The sequence below is a fragment of the Aythya ferina genome (genome assembly GCF_964211825.1).
Source record: "Aythya ferina genome assembly, chromosome: 7".
NCBI lineage: Eukaryota > Metazoa > Chordata > Aves > Anseriformes > Anatidae > Aythya > Aythya ferina.
This window is the reverse complement of record NC_140302.1, coordinates 17,839,142-17,856,372: the sequence shown is the minus strand read 5'-3', so window position 1 is coordinate 17,856,372 and position 17,231 is coordinate 17,839,142. Positions and strand designations below refer to the sequence as shown.

The 17,231-nt window shown below is 45.0% G+C and overlaps 1 long non-coding RNA gene across 2 annotated transcripts in view; it reads right to left on the bottom strand.

Moving 5' to 3' along the window:
• Positions 1–17,231, bottom strand: part of LOC311439851 — a 314,933-nt gene that overhangs the window by 213,918 nt on the left and 83,784 nt on the right. For both annotated transcript variants that reach the window (XR_014695042.1, XR_014695043.1), the window contains exon 3: positions 9,482–9,641. This is a non-coding gene — a long non-coding RNA (uncharacterized lncRNA). The remainder of the gene's footprint in view (positions 1–9,481; positions 9,642–17,231) is intronic.

Genomic DNA, 17,231 nt, shown 5'->3' with positions numbered 1-17,231 from the left:
TCACCAGCAGGTTCCCCCTGAGGTCTCCTGGATGTTGCACTTGTTGCACCTAGCATCCTTCGGGCACCATGCAAACAGCACTACAATTGCTAGCAACCACCACACCATGCAGTGGAAACCACTGCACATGCTTGCAACCCCTTACAGCACAGCCCAGCCTCTGAGTCCCCCACCCAGCACTCTGCCTCTGTTTACTGCCAGCAGGACTCCCTCTCCTGTTGATCTCACTCAGCTGACTCCCAGTGACCCATAACACAGCTGCTGTCCCCAGGTAGCTCCGAAAATCAGAGTGCTGCTGGCTAGCCACCACATTACGACATGGGGCAACCCAGAGTCCTCTTACACTCTGCACATCTTTCCTCATAACCCTCCTGGGAACAAGCAACGTCTGCTCCACGTGCCTGAGAGGGCTTTTGTCCTCCAGGATCAGCCCTGGTTCTCCTTCAGAGTGTCAGACCTTTCAGGTCTTGCCCCCACCCCTCTGCTGCCCCATCTGTACCTTCATGAGCGGAATCCTGCCAGCCTGATGTTTTGTTACAGCCTGCTCTCTCTGAATCTCTGTCTTGGTCAACAGCAGGGCAAAGCCAAATGCAAAGTTATTAATAACCCGTTCTCCAAACAATTCATCGTTCGCCTAACAAAGAGCTAGACATTATATTAAGGTATGCTGTAAACACACCAAGTACTGAGGTATTCGCTCAATTTTTCCTCAGTCAAGCATTAATTCTCTAGGAAGTCGAACACAGTTTAAGGTCACAGAGGCGGAGTAAAAATGTAGCAAGGAGTCAGGCTAGGCTAAATCAATTTTGCTTCTCCAATTTTGAGTCATTTAATATTATTTTCACAACAGCCCATGAAAAGTCCGTTGGCCAGATTTTCTGCTGGTGTGTGTGTATTTCAAGGAAAGTCTGTGCAGAAATGCTGTCAGGAAATCAAATGCTCGCATGAAGCTTTCTCTCGTCAGACAGTTAAAATGTTTCCTTTTGTTTTGGTTTATATTTTCCCTTGCAATATTAATAGAATAGGCTGAAAATCCTCCAACATGGCATTTTCCATAAGTGGAAGTCAATTTGTTGAAATCCAAACAGTCCGTAAAAGCAATTCAATTTCCACAACACTGCAGTAAAGCTGCCCGGCAGCTCTCGGGAAGCCAGGGAGCCTGCCTTGCAGGGCTCGCCGCTGGGCAGACAGGTCCAGACCATGCTCCAAATCAGAACAAAAGCAGATTTCCAAATTCTGAAATCTTCCACGTGCCAGAATTACCCTTATCTATTGAAGTTTAGGTGAGAACAGTCAAACGGGGATCTGCCATGAGATCTGGAGGTTAAACTGGCTGGAGTCAAAGGAAATCACTGTGCTCACTGGTGGGGCTGAAAGGCAAAGACCCAATACACGACACACCAGAACAAAGCAAAAAGGCTTTTCAAAATTCATCCTGGTAAAATAATACTAGGAGAAAGATTGAGAGGTCAGCATGATCATCTCATTTGAAATCCCTGTTAATACAATCCAGAAAACTGCACCCTGAGGTTCCTGTATAAGGCTCCTTAACTGAGAGTTGAACTATAGCAAAACTTTTGTAACTTCCAAGAATTTATGGATCTTGCAAAAAGAAACAATTGCATGAAAGAATAATTTCTACCATTAAACTAGTATTATGTACTTTTAATAATGTCTCATAAGCAATGGGCAATCTTAGTGTGAAAATGTTGTATGATAAAACCAAAAAGAACACCACAATCTGTCTGCAAATGAGGAAAATGATACTGTAAGAGATCACACAACTCTATAAAAAGAAATCCTATTCATCAATTACTCTGACAGGAAAAATAAAGAAAAGTTTGAACATTGTGAGATGACGACAACCTTGTTTAAAAATAAATGAATTCTTTAATGAGGTGTAGGCAAGGCAACAGTTGGAACAGCTGAGCAGTCACAGTGCCAGACAACCTATCTAGATAACACACATCCGAAGGCATTAAGTGAGCTAGGGATGGATTTATTGGACCACACACAACCAGTTCTGAAAAACTGTAAGGACCTGGGGATACGGTAAAGGAAAGAATGGCAAACATGGCACCACTGCTTTAAGGGAAAAAATGATCCTGAAAATTGCCATCTAGCAAATCTACACACTGATACTTGTATCCAAAGTAAAATACTTTAAAATATTAAGGGAAGATCAGGTCACTGAGCAAGTACCCATTAGTGAAGATATGCATAGTAACAGTCTGTTACCTCTTACCTGTTTTAGAAAAAATAAAGATGGAAACATTCTCAGGACAGTTAACTTCGGAGATTCAGGAGCTGTCTGCAAAGGAAGCTTGTTAGAGCACATACTGCCAGCCCCTAGTACTTGGAAATCATGAACTGAGTACACACAAAATCACAAGAATGACTGGAAATCATGTGATTTGCACAGCACACCAGGTATTATTTAGTATATATGTATGTGCATGTATATAACATTAAAAAAAAAAAAAAAAAAAACAACTTCTGACTTCTGATTTTAGCACACTCAAGACCTTACGGTTACATCACTAATTGTACCTCTTCCACTGCAAGAGCCAGAAATTTCCTTATTTTAGTAAAAAGTGAGCATCTCACCTCATCACAAGGGCCCTACGGTTTAGTGCTTTAGGAAGCAGCTCAAATGTCACACGAGCTGGTGATGGCCCTGCAGCTCCTGACAAGGCTGACAGGAGCTGGTTTGATACTGGAGCTTGCCAGCAAAGACTTTTTTCTTTTTTCCTGCCTTCTGCTGTGTACTGTTCTGGTGGAAGCTGCCTGTCCAAAGCACGTTTGATCATTGTGAGTCCAATACTCTCCCTACAAGGTGCAAATTCATGCCACACCAGCTGCTCAAGGAGGACCTTTTGCCACTGTTCCTTAGCAGGAGAAAGCCCATTGCCAGCCCTGGCCACGTCCTGCAGTTCCTGCCTCCTTGACACCTTTTCCATCCCTCCCTTCAAACGCTGCCTTGCCTCGTCTCCTGCCGCAGGCACGCTCCCTCTCAGCATCACAACTCCCATGGAAAACCTGGATTCTCTATAATCCCCTTCTCCTTCTCTGCCTCCAACCCCTTCAGGCAGGAGCCCCCCAGTCTCCTTGGCATACCCACTGCTCAGGTACCACCAGCTACTCCACGTACACCTCTCCTGCACACATTCATGGGACCTTCTCAATCCTTCTGGTCTTAGCCCCATTATTTTCTGTTGCTCTCTGCAGTCCCCCTTACTGCTCTGACAGCAGCCAGGTTTCGGTGCAGAGCCAACAGCCCTCTTCACCACAGGCAGCCTAATTTTCCATTCCCGCAGCTTATAAGCAAATACTGAGCGACTTACACTGAAACCACCCGTGACTTCAGTCCTGGTGAGAAAGCCCTTAATGGACTGTCTTAACCCAGGGCAAGACATGGCTGTGGTTTCGCCAAGAGCCACACGCCAGTCTTTGCTGAAGGATAAGCCCTCAGTCAAGAGAAATATATCAAAAATGGCTTCACTTCTAAATTGTCTTTTTCCAAAACATATTCTTTACATCAGAACCGCTCTGGTTTTACCTCTCTGCCCGTTCAGAAGGAAATGAATCATTCTGTTTTAAAGAGACACGCTGACAATGAAATATTACAAACATAATGACTTTCAGCCTGAGACCAATTTCAAACACACCATGTTGAACACTTACGAAAGGAAGACAAACAAAACCTGCACAGAAAACCCAAAGGGTATGAGGCTGAGTGGTGTGAAATTTCACACAGATCTAGCACTGCTGTGTACAGAAGGAAGCATTTTTCCTCCACGGAGGGCTCCACCAGACGGCAGCTTTACCTGCAGCCCTGCACGGGCACCTCCTCGCCCCGCCAGCAGCGCGCAGTGACAGCGCCCGGCTCATCCGGCGCCTTCCATGTAGGCACTTCCCAGTGTCATACATGAAAGTCAAATCATCATTAGCAAGAAAATCAACCGAAAGCTCCTTCTTTTCAAGCCCCTTTCTCTAACATCAAGACCAGTACTTTTAGAATTGTTTTAAAAATCTCTACTTTATTTTTGAGGAAACTGCCTGTAACGTAGCTGAGAAAAGTGAGCTTATGGACCGAGATTCCCCATCCCGGCTGCTATTTTTCTACTGATTGGTTTTTGTTCTTACTGTTTGCTAATTGAAGAAGATTGAAAATCACTTCTCCAGATACGCTTCAAATCTCAGAGCATGACATAAAATACAGGAATCTGAATTTCTACCAAGCAATGCCTAGCTAACAGTTAGCTGTCTAACCCATCGGGAAAGTTTATATATCCTACCCCCCTGCTAAAGCTGAGTAGAAATAGGATAATAGCTTGCCAGTGCTATCAGCTGAGACAACCTTTTATCTCAAGCAGAAACAGTCCACACTCAGAAGTCCCAGACTGACTGTGTACAGAATTATCATTCTTAAATGTCAGGGATTGCCTGTTTTAAATTGAAAAGTCCTATAGAAGAAAAAAAAAAAAAAAAAAAAAAAAAAGTAGTAAAAGAATTCATCTGAGGTTACAAAGCTGGGTATCTAAAAGTTTGGAAGTGCCAGAACACAGGAAGACCGGACACAACACTGCAGGCAATGGGCCAGCGTGAACAGGACAGAAATTAAAATGAACTTGTCATACTTCTTGCTCTGTAACTCTGAAGAGTCCATAAGTAACACAGGATAAGATTAGCACCAGAAGTTTGCGATACCACAAACAGAAACCCCTCATGCACTCCCACCCTCTCTGTACTGCTCTCCCCTACCACCCACCTTTGTCCAGTGATTCATTTACATCACGTAAGTGTAACACACTAGTAGGTTAAAACTGCTAATAAACCAGGATGTGAGCGTGTTATACCTACTTAGTATTCAGTTTGCTCTTTTATAAATGATCTGGTAGAGAATCAGGCCCTCCTCTCCCTCTCAAGCTGACTCTCATCTGATTCTAATTCAATTTCTCTGCCTATTGTTTATTTCACCGCTCCCCTGTGAAGTGTCAAATGCTGATGTTCCGTCAGCCTAGAACTGTCGTTTATATTTGTCATTCAGTCCTTGTTAAAAAATAAAACAGGACTGCGCCTGCCTTGGCGCGCTCTGCCTGGGAATTCCCTGTGGTAAAATTAGTCCATTTAGATGGAAAGTTTTGTGTCACTCCCCTGTCTAAATTGGCAGATCTGGCTCTTTTGCAAAAACCAATAAACTGTGAACCTTGATGCATCTGTCAGTCAAACTCATCTTTCGTGAGCAAAGCCAGATGACAACAAAAGCCGGGCAGGCTCCTCCGATTGGCTCTTCTCATTTAGGCATATCAGGAGGCACCTGTCACTCCTCCGGCTCCGCACCGCGCTCAGAGGGACTCCATTCATGGAGCACTGAGTCCTTCCTGGGGGCTGGGTTGGGGAAAGGAGGAAGGGGGAGCTCATCCGCTTTGGTTGCAATAAATCCGCAGCTTGGCTCTTTCCTCATGGCTCTGGTGAGAGGCAAGGAACTGGCATCACCTTTTGTTCTGGCCCTTTTTCCCCCACGTATTAAATGAAAGCTTCATATTCTTCAACTCTGTAGGTCTTCTGGTGGTTAAAAGGATAAAGCAGGAGTGTTAAATGCGGCATGCTGCCTCTCTGGGGACCGAGCCACAACACCACAGAGGAGGAGGGACATATTCCAACCCCATTTCCAAAGCCACTGTGTGCACCCTGCCCATCCAGACATGCCCTACAGAGGAGGTGCAGAAAGGGCATTGGTACTGCTCTGCTCGGTGAGGAGGGGACCACAGACTGGGCAGATGGACAGAACAAGGCCTTGCATGTCAAGGGAAGCATGTTTGTAAAGGCATGAGAGAGGAAGAAAAATGGCAGTAATTACCAATAGCTCACGCCAAAGCCCTCAGAAGAACAGATCTCAGGAGCTGCTGATACCTGTGGGAGTGATCCCCAGAGAGGTCAGACTTCAGAGGACATCTCTACTTGCCCACATTTCACTGGAAAATTCTGAACTCTGCTGTCTGCACCAAAGAAGGATGTCAAAATTTTACTTATCATTTCTTCTGAATTCAAAAAGAGAATTTAGCCTAATTTTCTGAAGTGCAATCATTTGCATATTGGCATCAGGTTGCCCCTGAACCATTCAATAAACTTGTTCTTCCCCAGAGCTGCTGTTTGGTGATGGATTTATGTTGTCTCTTAAGCCCCACCACAAATCTCATCACAAGCCTCATCTCATGCACCTATATCTTCTCATCCTGCTTGGTTTTGCTCAGAACAGCCCTGCCAACACGTCACTTACATTGCTTGAAGGTATCGGTGTAATTGCCTTGGCAGTGCAGTAGCCAGCCAATTCCCTTAAAAACAGATTCTGGTACATTACTAAGTCTTACAGTTGCCCAAATTTCATATATGAAAGTTTTGTGCTTTTGTTTCAATTACAGCATATATGATAAGATAAAAACCCCAGCCTCCCTAAAACAGTTTTGAGTCCATGTGGTTCCACGAACCAGTTTCAACTACAGACTGAAAAATATGAGACAAAGAGCTAAAAAACAAACAGCCAACAAGCTCCTAATGACATTTAAGCTCCTTGCATTATTTTTACAGGTGGACAAAAGCAATTCTTGCTTACTGAGTGTTTGAGACTTGCCAAACTGGGCATACGAAGTACTGATTTTCATGTGAGAGATGAATCTGGTAAAACATTGACCAGATTATGCTAGTTAGCATTCACATCCACGTTTGCTGGGCTAAGCGTATAAGGTCAGAATACAATCTGTACATCGTTGGTTAGGATCTTGAAAAGACTGCTGCAACACTGCTGATAGCCCACGGCTTCAGGGGTACTGAATGAGCACACAAAGTGGCACAGCCACAGGCTGCAGTCATGAAAAGAAACATTACAGGCCTTACGCATCATGATTATGAACCATCAGATACAATCACCTAGGCATACCAAGAAGAGTCTGTCTGTTGTGCACTGTATAAACTAAGACATCATTCCTGTCCTGACCAACCTACTTATAATTAGACAAAATAGCGAGGGGAAGCGACTCATTCAATGCTGCTCATCTGATCATTGACAGAAAGGGAACACCACATAAATCTCGCCAGCCATCCCAGCACTATGGATCCTCCTCTATGCAGACATGCAGAAAAGCAAAGGGGGCCACCTGCAACTAGCCCTAGCAGAAGGGTGCTGGGAAGCAATCGTGTTCTTGGAAGTGCCCAGAGGTGGCTGCCAATACCCACCTCACTGATACGCTTTGAAAGGTCTGCCAGATTCTTGAGAAAGTAAGTGAAAGAAAAGACAGTGATTATTCCAAACAGGTTTTCTACTTGCTGCATCCTTTTCTGGCAGGAGAATACATAACAAAGTGTAGAGAAAATCTAAGCAAATCCCTTTGAAACACTGTGACAAAATACAAGAGAAACTTTAGGCTGTTACATAGTGGAAAGAAAGTGCTGACAGACAGCTCACAGAAGCATGCTGATAGCCCAAAGAAAGGTCATAGAGCTATTAATACAGGGAGAGGCTTGGCCAAGATTCCCAGAAGCAGCTCTCTAAAATGTAATCTGTATTCAGTGATCTAAACAAATACCACAACTTTCCAAAATCACTGACAGCCTAGTACTTTCCCAGTTCATGAGCTATTTGTTCTTGTTGCAGATGCACTCAGGAGTGGAGTGAGATTTCCTTCCATGATTTATTCCCAGGTCAGCACTCTACTTGGAGGATTCATTGGCCAGTAATCATTAAGAAACCAGCCAGCGTTCCGAACTCTGTAATATTTTGTTGTTCGGTTTCAACTTTGTCAGAATATGTCAAAGGCTCCGTTTCTACATTTGTGACCAAGGGATCCAAATACAAGCTAGACACGTAAATATATACAGCTCAGTATCTTTACTAAAATACTTTAAGGAGTATTTGAGATTCTCAGCTACATATTAAAGAGTGAAATTTTTAGATTTTTATTTTTTTTTAACAAAGTGGTACAGATCCCTGAAAATCTACCTATTATCTTTGTCTGTCTAATCAGAACCAAGCTTTGATTAACTTATTTTTAACTTACCATTCTTTGAAAATTATTTTCTCTAAGTTAATTTGGAAAATCTCCCCTGTTCTTCTACCAGCTAGGATACACGTTCACCATCCAACATCTTTTAAAAGTTTTACTATAAATCAGAAAGGGATTTTAATTATAGCCTCTACTCCAACTATTTCATTGTGCTCCCCTTTCTGTCTATATCGGGTGATCATTTCTATTACATTAAGGTTATTACAGCCTGTAGCAGCAGTTCTCTTACTGTTTTCTGTTTGTAGAGCAGGGAACACAGTGGACTCCTGGCCCACAACCACAGGTCTGACTTCCAAGAAAATCCTGCTCTGGGTCAAGATTCCACACAGTAAATTACCACCAAAAGGAGGGAAGAGAGGGTGGAAGCAAAACTAAAGGAAACTTGGAACAGCCTTTGATTATGGAAACCTGGCACAGTCTTTATCAATACCTCCAATATTGTCCTGTATGTCTTTCTATTTTTATCTTTGAGTATGGATTGCCTGTTTTGACCCATTATTGTTTGTTTATTAATGGATTTTACCTCTTCATGTGTATTTTGTTTGGCTGATACAGTGAAAGCAAGAAATCAATAATATCTTTATTTTCTCTGATATCTGTTTGCCTTCACAAAATAAGACTGGGAACAGATATCAACTGTTTCCTCAGAAGGGACAGAGACACCAGAACATTTGGGAATCATGGTGAACAAGTCACCTAAAATACAGCCCAGACTGAAGAGGTCAAAGAGAGAATAACATGGCCATTAGAAGGAGGGATGTAAACAGTCTGAAAACAAAAGCATTACTCATCACTGTTTTGTGAGCATGATCCATACCTCCTCCATGGATAATTTTAAGTTTCTGGAATAAAGATGGTGAGAAACAGCCCCTTCATGCTGCCCTCTGAGCTCCCAGAGTAGTAACCTACTACTCACAGTGGTCTCTGCTGGGAATTCCAGTGCACCCCCAGTATTTGATAGTGCACAATACTGATAGCAACCAACTTCTTTACATAAGCATCCATGGCTCTTAGTTCTAGCAAGTACATTTTTCCTTTCTGTCCAAAGTCACCATCTTTTCTCAACTGTACAGCCAGATGGAGAGTTATTTACCTTGAGGTTAAGTCCCTCAGACTCACTGGAGAGCTCCAGTTTAGCTCAGTTAATGCTACAGTGTTGGCATGACAAGTTTCTTGTGCCCTGCTAAACAGAGAGACCGACTCCACAAACCTTACATTCCAGATTAATCACTATGTAATAATGCAAAACATTATAGTCATTCCTTTATTTTCTCCATGAGGATACAAGAGTCAAGTTCTTTTGGGCTTTAGGCAGAAATCTTAGCTGAACAATTCACTTGAAGATTCTTCCACATTCAAAGCCCTTTCACGTCTTCAGGAATTTTCTGTTCTGTTTTACCGTTACGCCACTTTCTTACCTTGAGCTGTGTGCCGTGTGGTCTGTTGCTGTGCTGCACAGGGCATTCTTTGACCTCTGCGTCCCCTGGTGTCAGGAAGACTCTTAATTGGAATTCATCAAAATGGTTCCTGAACATCCCCCTGAAGCCATGCCAGAGGCTTCCTTAGCAGAACCAGACCCTGCAGGTCACAAGAACACAAGAAAAAGAAGACACTTGATTAGATTACAAAGCAGAAAATTCAAAGCTGATTAAAATTTTTCCCCAACAGCTTTTATTTTGACCAACTGAATTTGTAACCACAGGAAGTCACCATGACTCCAGAAAAGACTGGACAGTCTTACAGATAGGAAAAATATCCAGAGTAATTAGCATTCAACAAGCACTCTGGACAGGTATTAACATTTCTGGGATTAAGCCAACTGTAGGCTGCTTGAGCTCCCAATAAACTGCAGATTCTTCCTACATCTTCCTATTGAACAGTTCCTCTGCCTTCCTCTTAAGAATCAGTTGAGACTACTACTAGGGATTGTAGACCAGAGGAACCATGAGCCTGCCCACTCTTACAAGCCCAATGTTCCTAATTCCATGGATTTAGCATTAGAGTGAGAAAACTGAGCCCATATCTGTGGCCTATAATTCTAATCGTAGCCATTGCTACCAGAGATCATATAGCGAATAATTTGTACGTGGTCTATCTTGCCACGTCTAAGTACCTGCTGTGCACTTAGTTCTATATGCACTCAGTTAGTTTGAAATGCAACTTGCCTGTAGCTAACTTTGGTCCATTTTGTCTCTCTTATTTTATGCAGACTTCATTTTTAAATCATTGTCTTTCAACCACAAGAGTTTTCCATCTCCATTTCACTGTACAAAAGGATTTGTATTGTTTCAGGTTCTGCTTTCCCTTTTCAATATTTAAGGATAGTTTTTCCTATGAAAATGTTTATGTTTACGTCCCAGAGGTTCAGTGACGTTAAGTGAAATATGCCCATTTACTCCATTAATGTGCCTTTTTCATGTTCACCTGACTGGCTCAGGACAGCCTGGTCATAATCATTTCTTTCAGAGCTTGATTTGCCTTCTGCATCCAACACTGTCAATCAGAAATTTGAAGTCAAAGAGTTACACTCGTGTAAACAATGTGTAAGTGAAACTGGAATCAAGCACTGACTTTTAAGATAGCTGTTTTCAAGTCCATTGCTGCAGCTACCCCAGAGGAGACTTCCAGCACACTGTGATCATCTTGTCTGGCCTCTGATGTGGGATACCCTTAGGGCTGCCCTGAATTAATTCCTGCTGCAGGTCTGGAGCTGGGGCTGAGCTAGGAGAATCTGTTGCAGAGACACACTCGCTACCACGTATCAAGGCTCTAGTGCTGGAAAATACACTGAACCCTAGCTAAAATATTTTGACAGGTGATTACCTGCACTGTTGAAAACATGCACATTATTTCTGGTTGAATATACCTACTACCAACTTAGAGCTGCTGGAGCTTCAGATCTGTGTACACTGGGCTGCAGAGCCTTCACTAGCAAACCTTACTCTCTTCATCTTGGCATTTATAAACTGTAATACTGCTAATCTTGTTTCTATTGAGAAACAACACTCTTTACAAAAAATGTGTATTTAGATTTCATATCTCAGGGTGGGCCTCTTTATAAAAAGACACTCAACTCTTATACAAGCACCTTCCCATCAGCAACCAGGAATACTTCTGTTTTGTGGGATTTTAACCAACCTCATAGGTTTTCTTGATTAAGTTTTGCCTGATTGCCTGACTTCTAGGCAGAAAAATCTCTGCTTAGGTATTATTGCCACCATTGCCAGTTTGTATGTGTCAGTTCCTGTATACGTTTTTGTTTGCTGTCTTATCAAGCTACAACAAAAGGCTGGTCCTCACCACAAATAACTTATGCTTTAGAACCCTACCTCAAATATAGCTACATTCATGCATTTCCTCCTTAAACCAGCTATCTCAAGTCACGACTGTCATTCTGGATCCTCTCAACTCCAACAGGAGTACTTCTGGATTTGGTTCCTTGTACCACAGATGACTCTCAGCTTTATTTACCTGAGTAACTGCAATGGAAACCTATTGTAAAAACCTTCAGAAAGAGCTGCCTGCACCATTTCCATGGAATGATCACATCCAAAGAAGGAAAATTGAAGTGTTTGAAAATAAGTCTTCCCTTTACCCACGATGTGTTTGCATGGCTCTTTTCCTCTGTATTTGCTCTTAGTACAGTAACATTAACAGGCTTTCTAATTTGCAGGAAACTCAGGGACCCTACAAAAAGTCCTTTTCTTAAATGCTCTGCAGTTTGCCTGTACTATCTTCCTGCTTCCTACACGTCTCTCTGCCTGCTCCAGCTCCGCACTAGAGCTAGTCAGCACCTGGATTGTGCTGGCCAGAGTCACGGCATTTTAATGACAATGTAATTACAATACGATTTTACTGATATCAGTAAGTCAGTCCTTCATCGTCCCTACCTTTGAAAACACGAGACTGTCAAAGCCACACATGGGATGGGGCACCCCTCTGAGAGCCACGCTGACCCAAACCACTGGTGCTGCTGTGTAAGACGTGACTCCTCCTCGGGTGGCCCTGACTAGCAGCCACTGACACCTTGTGAGATGCTGGGCAGCACGCAGCACCTGGTGCATCCGTAAGCATTTTGAGGGTTAACAGGGTCTTCCCTAGCTTCCCACCCACTCAGTTGTGAGAGGGAAGTAGGGCAATACACAGGGAGGCTCGTGGCTGAGCCTGCGACACCACACAACTACTTGCTTTTGCTGCTGTTTTTTTTTCCCAAGCCACGGTGCAAACTGTGGAAAAGCAGCATCCTGACTCCTGTCACAAGAGAAGGAGCATTCCCTGCCTCCCCCCTTCTTCTCCCCATCCCTCTTGTGCATTACCAATGCACTGAGCTGGACTGGAGGGAGCCAAGGAGGAACGGGATTTAACCTCTCTCTCTCTCTTTTTATTTTTTAAACAACCTCCTCCTCCACCTCCTCTTTCTTCTACTCCTCCTCTTCTTCATCCTCCCACCCACCCCCACCCTGTCCATCTCCCCTCATCCCACTCACACACCACTCCCCCCCTTTACCGGTATCCAACACTGTCAACCCAAACACATGATAAATTGCCCTGTCAACAGAATTCATTCAGGGACCAATTAATTCCACAGAAATGAACCAGGAGCCATCAGTTGCTGAAAAACTCCAAGTGCAGGGAGCGAGGAAGCTAGCTTTGTGAGTGAGAGAGAGAGAGAGAGAGAGGCTTGGGAAGTTAGTCTGACAGAAATTGGTCATTTAATGCTTAAGTGCACCGTAGACAGCCCTGTCATAGCAGCCGGCATGGCAAAAACTCCCCCAGTGCTTTATTTATTAATTATGTGGAGCAGCACGGGGGTCACTTCACTGTCTCGATACAGACTCATCAACTTTACTTCTTGTCACTGGCGGAGATCCCACAGCATGTGGGCCGGAGGGCCGGGCCGCATCCCACTCCTGTCTCCTGCCCCCCGCCACCAGCGAGCCCAGAAGCAAGTTTGCAGGAGCGACACCCGCGCCCTCGGGGAGAGCGGGCCGGGGCAGGTGGGGAAAGGAGAGCGGGCAGAAGGGGAGGCAAAGCGTCATCCTGCCGCCACCCAGCTCCAGAGCAGGGGTGGTGGGAGCCTGGAGATTTCATTTGCAAAGCTTCCTCATTATCCTCCTTCAAATTCTCCTTAGCCGTGATGCCTGCAAAGATCTGACAGCAGTTAGGCTGCTGATGTATTATGAGCACTGCCCATCCTGCTGATCAATAGCAGCTCATGGCTCCGCACCGTATTCCCTCAGCTGTCCATACCATCCGCTGCTTCTCAACCCGCAGTTGCGAGCTCTCTGAGGGCAGGACCATCTTCCCTCCCTGGGGTCGTACAGCACCAGGCAATGCCCGGTCCTGAGCTCTCAGAAACACTCCTTGAAGTGCTCTGTAGTAGCAGAAATGCCAATTCTATCTCTTTGCAGAATCACAGAAAATAAGGCTGGAATGGACCACAAGAGATCCTCAAGACCATGCCCAAGGCAGGATCAACCACAGTTAAACCATTTCTAAACCTTTTTGTCTGACCTGTTTTTAAAAACAATACTGAAGGTTACACAACCTCCCTAAGCAACCCACCCCAGTATTCACTGTCCTTCCCCATGCCCCTGTCCACCCTGCTGTGGCTTTAAGACTTGAAAACATTCACTTTCCCCAGAGGAAAAAAAAAAAATGAAGCCAGGCCCTGAGATGTATCTCCACCTTTGAGCAAGAGACAGAAGTATGTCCCTACCATATGGCAGAGATGTACAGATGATGCATGTACTGCTTTTCACATTCTCTTGCTGGTTAGAAAACAGATGCCTTCTGGTCTAATTCAATATAACATGCATTTTCCAGTTGGGTTACCAGAACCAAAACTTCTCCATATAAAAGTTCAAAAATGCAAAGATATCCTGAGTGTGGCTGTACGGCACTGTGCTGCTGATACACGTTGCCCAGAGAGGAAGAAGCTCTCTTTCTCCATACGTGATTACCAGTGCCCAGCAAAGAGTCACAGTGGCTGAACGCTTCCAGTCCAGGTATTATCTACTCCAGCATGAGTAAATAACATAGATGCATGTGCCACAGAGCTCTGTGTCAAAGTTTTGGATTCCTGGACCGGATTTTCCCAGCTTTTGGGAGTGTTTAAACATGGGGCATTAGCATGTTTCTTTTGCAGATGTCTCTCTGTAAGCACATCTGTCCCTCCACTCAAACACTGCAGTGATTCTAAAAGTAACCATAATACCACGTAAATATCTTAAATGTTCCTACTTGGGGCCAGAAATAATCTAGACCTTCACAGAGAAGGTCTTAGGAGGACCTAAGTACAACGAGGTCAGAAAATTTACTTTTGTCTTGGGATAGATGGCTACTTACCCTCTCCAAGCTACATGTAGAACACCACACATCAACAGTTCTCAGTTCTCAGTCTGAAACTACTGAACCACTTCAGTATCTACTGGGGAGTTATTTGGCACCTGATAATGATTTGGGAGGGAGAGATCTGGGGGGGCGTTCAGTGGGCACAGACCACCATCATCCACAGGTGCACATCACAGATGAAGGCCTTACCATATAATATAAGCATGTCTGACAGGCAGGCAAACACGTAACATGATTCTAGCAGATCCGCGTGGACTAGCGTAAGTGCTACTATTGCTGCTATCTTTTCGTGCAAGAGCTGCCTGATTCTGTAAATCTGTGGGCGGGTCAATTGATCAACAGCAGAGGTTGAAATGTGGAATTTGGCTGATGAACTTTCTAGTAACAGGCCAGTTGCAAGCATTCAGCAACTCAGAAGACAGCCTTAATATTTAAGAAGCAAAAAAATGTCGGGGGCATGCTTGAAGATTTCCTTCTCTTCAATCCTGTCCCCTTTTCAGACACGTGGCTAGAAAATGGCCTTTCTAAAAAATAGAAGTTACACTTGAATGCAATCATTTTTCTCCTGGTACTGACATTAAAAAAACATGCAACCAAAATACTAGCAGGACATCTCAGTTGATAACTCTGGACTAAATAATTGCAGCTTTGGATGTGCAGAGGGCCCAACATGCAGAAAGCCGTATGAAGACCATGCAAGGCCTCTCCTTGTAAGAGGGCCTCATCTGCCCGTGCAGCCTGCATAGGATCTTGTATAAATCCCGGTACCATAGGACCTCAAAGGACAGCAGAGAGATCTGACCATGCCTCGCTTACCCTTCACAGACCTTTTTTCTCTTTTTAGCTGCTGCGTGGCACCGCATGCTATGCATGGCTGCTCCCACAGCATAGGGGTCACTGCTGGGGCCACATCACTCCAACAGAGAAGTTGCAGCATCACGGCACAAAAGAGCACACAATGCCCTTATCCTCCTGGAAACCTCAAGTTTAGTCCTAGAGAATCAAATAGGATAGCATGAACCAAATGTGCTTCCCATCAACACAGCCGGAACCACTCAGCACTGTCAAGAGGTGTTTGCCAGTTGATGTTTTTCAGGGCACCTGCTTCCATATGCCCAGGACTCTTGGGAATGCAGTATCATGGCGCTGGTCTGCAAGGATGGGCCCAGTGAGATGCTGAGTACCTCCTGAAGCCTGTAAGGATTGAAGGCCTGTACAGCCTAGGCCTGTATGTGAGAACCTGATGTAACAGAAAGAAAGAGCCCCTGCCAAAGGTGGCAGGAGGTGCTGCCATTGTGTGCAGCAGAAAACCTTAGTTTGGCCCTGGAGCTTACAATGAGTGCCTGTTTTCCAGCAGGTAAAGCCAAGCTGCCTTCACCTTCTGCACGTTGAGAGCTTTCAAAGAGCACCTGAATAATTCAGGGAGGCTTTGATCTGAGTGCAGACGGACACAGGCACAAACTGTTTCCAGAGCCAGCTGGGAAGCAGTGTGCTGGCACTTCTCACCTCCTGCCACTTCTCCTCGACACCTGATCCCAGGCCCGGGCCCAGCCCTCATTGTATGGGCAGCTCAGTGACGTGTTTGGTGTCAGCGCAGACCCCACAGCCTCTCCCAGCCCGCGTAACTCATTTACCTCCTGAGAAGCATGGTGGGGCATGACAGCATGTGCTGCTCCACAGCCCTTCTGTCACAGCTGGAAGTGTGCGCGCTCTGGGGAGAAAAGCTCTGTAGGTCCACATCACAGCTTGGCTGATCTCCTCCCAAACCAGAGGCAAAGGTCTCTGCAAGGAATGCTTGGGGCCTCCTCCTACTGTTCTGAGGACAGAGCCAAAGCTGGGGGAGGCCTTCTGTATGCAGCCATGAGAGAAGACAACAACGACCTTTCACTAGGCCTCTGCGGTCCCCCTGTTGCTCCCATCCTTTTTCACAATTCTACACCTTGAATCAGGTTTTGTTCAGCCTGTCAAGCTCTATCCTGATCCGAAGGGGATTATCTATTATTTACATCAGCACAACCAGAGGCAGAATCTGGCCCTTTAAAGCTAGAAGGCACGTACATTTCATAAAGCATTTACAGCTTGGGGCATAACAGTGACTTGACACTACACATGTGCTTCGATTCTGCCTGAGTATGCAGAGAACACGTCAGAAATTCATGTATTCGTGTTGAGTTTAGCAGAATACTTCTTGATTTACCTCATCAGGAGACGGGAGTCCCAGTGAGTGTGAGCACACGCACTCAGTGAAACACCTGTTTTGTAAACTTTCCTATTACCACTCTGTACGGCATACTTTTCTCTCCGACTAACCAATAAAATACAACATGAGCCATGAAAGTTTTTCAGGTGTCAATATATCTCCCTCAATTGATTTGGAAGCCCAGAGCATTACTTGCTAAGGAGCCAGCCTGCAGCTCTGCCTTCCACGGGCCCGCGTGCACGTTCTCACTGCAGGGAGTGGCAGGGATGGCAATGAGCAGAACGATGCCGAAGTGAACGTAACCAAAGGGTCCCCACGCAGCTCTGACACCATCTAAAAAATGGCTCTGTGTCTTACAGCCAAGACACAGCCTAAGTCCTCCCACTCGCAGTGGGAAGCGGCTGCCTCTGTGGCAGCTTCCTAAGGACACGTTGGGATGGGCCTCAGCAGCAGTTCCCCGGCTGTGTGCGGGCACGGCTCCGTTTGGCCTCTGAGCAACCCCGGCCTGGAGCGGGACGCAGAGCCATGCCCATTTTACAGCTGGGGAGCCGAGGCATAGGAATTAATTACTGCGTGCACCGTCACACAGCAACTCATAGCTCAGCAGAGAATCG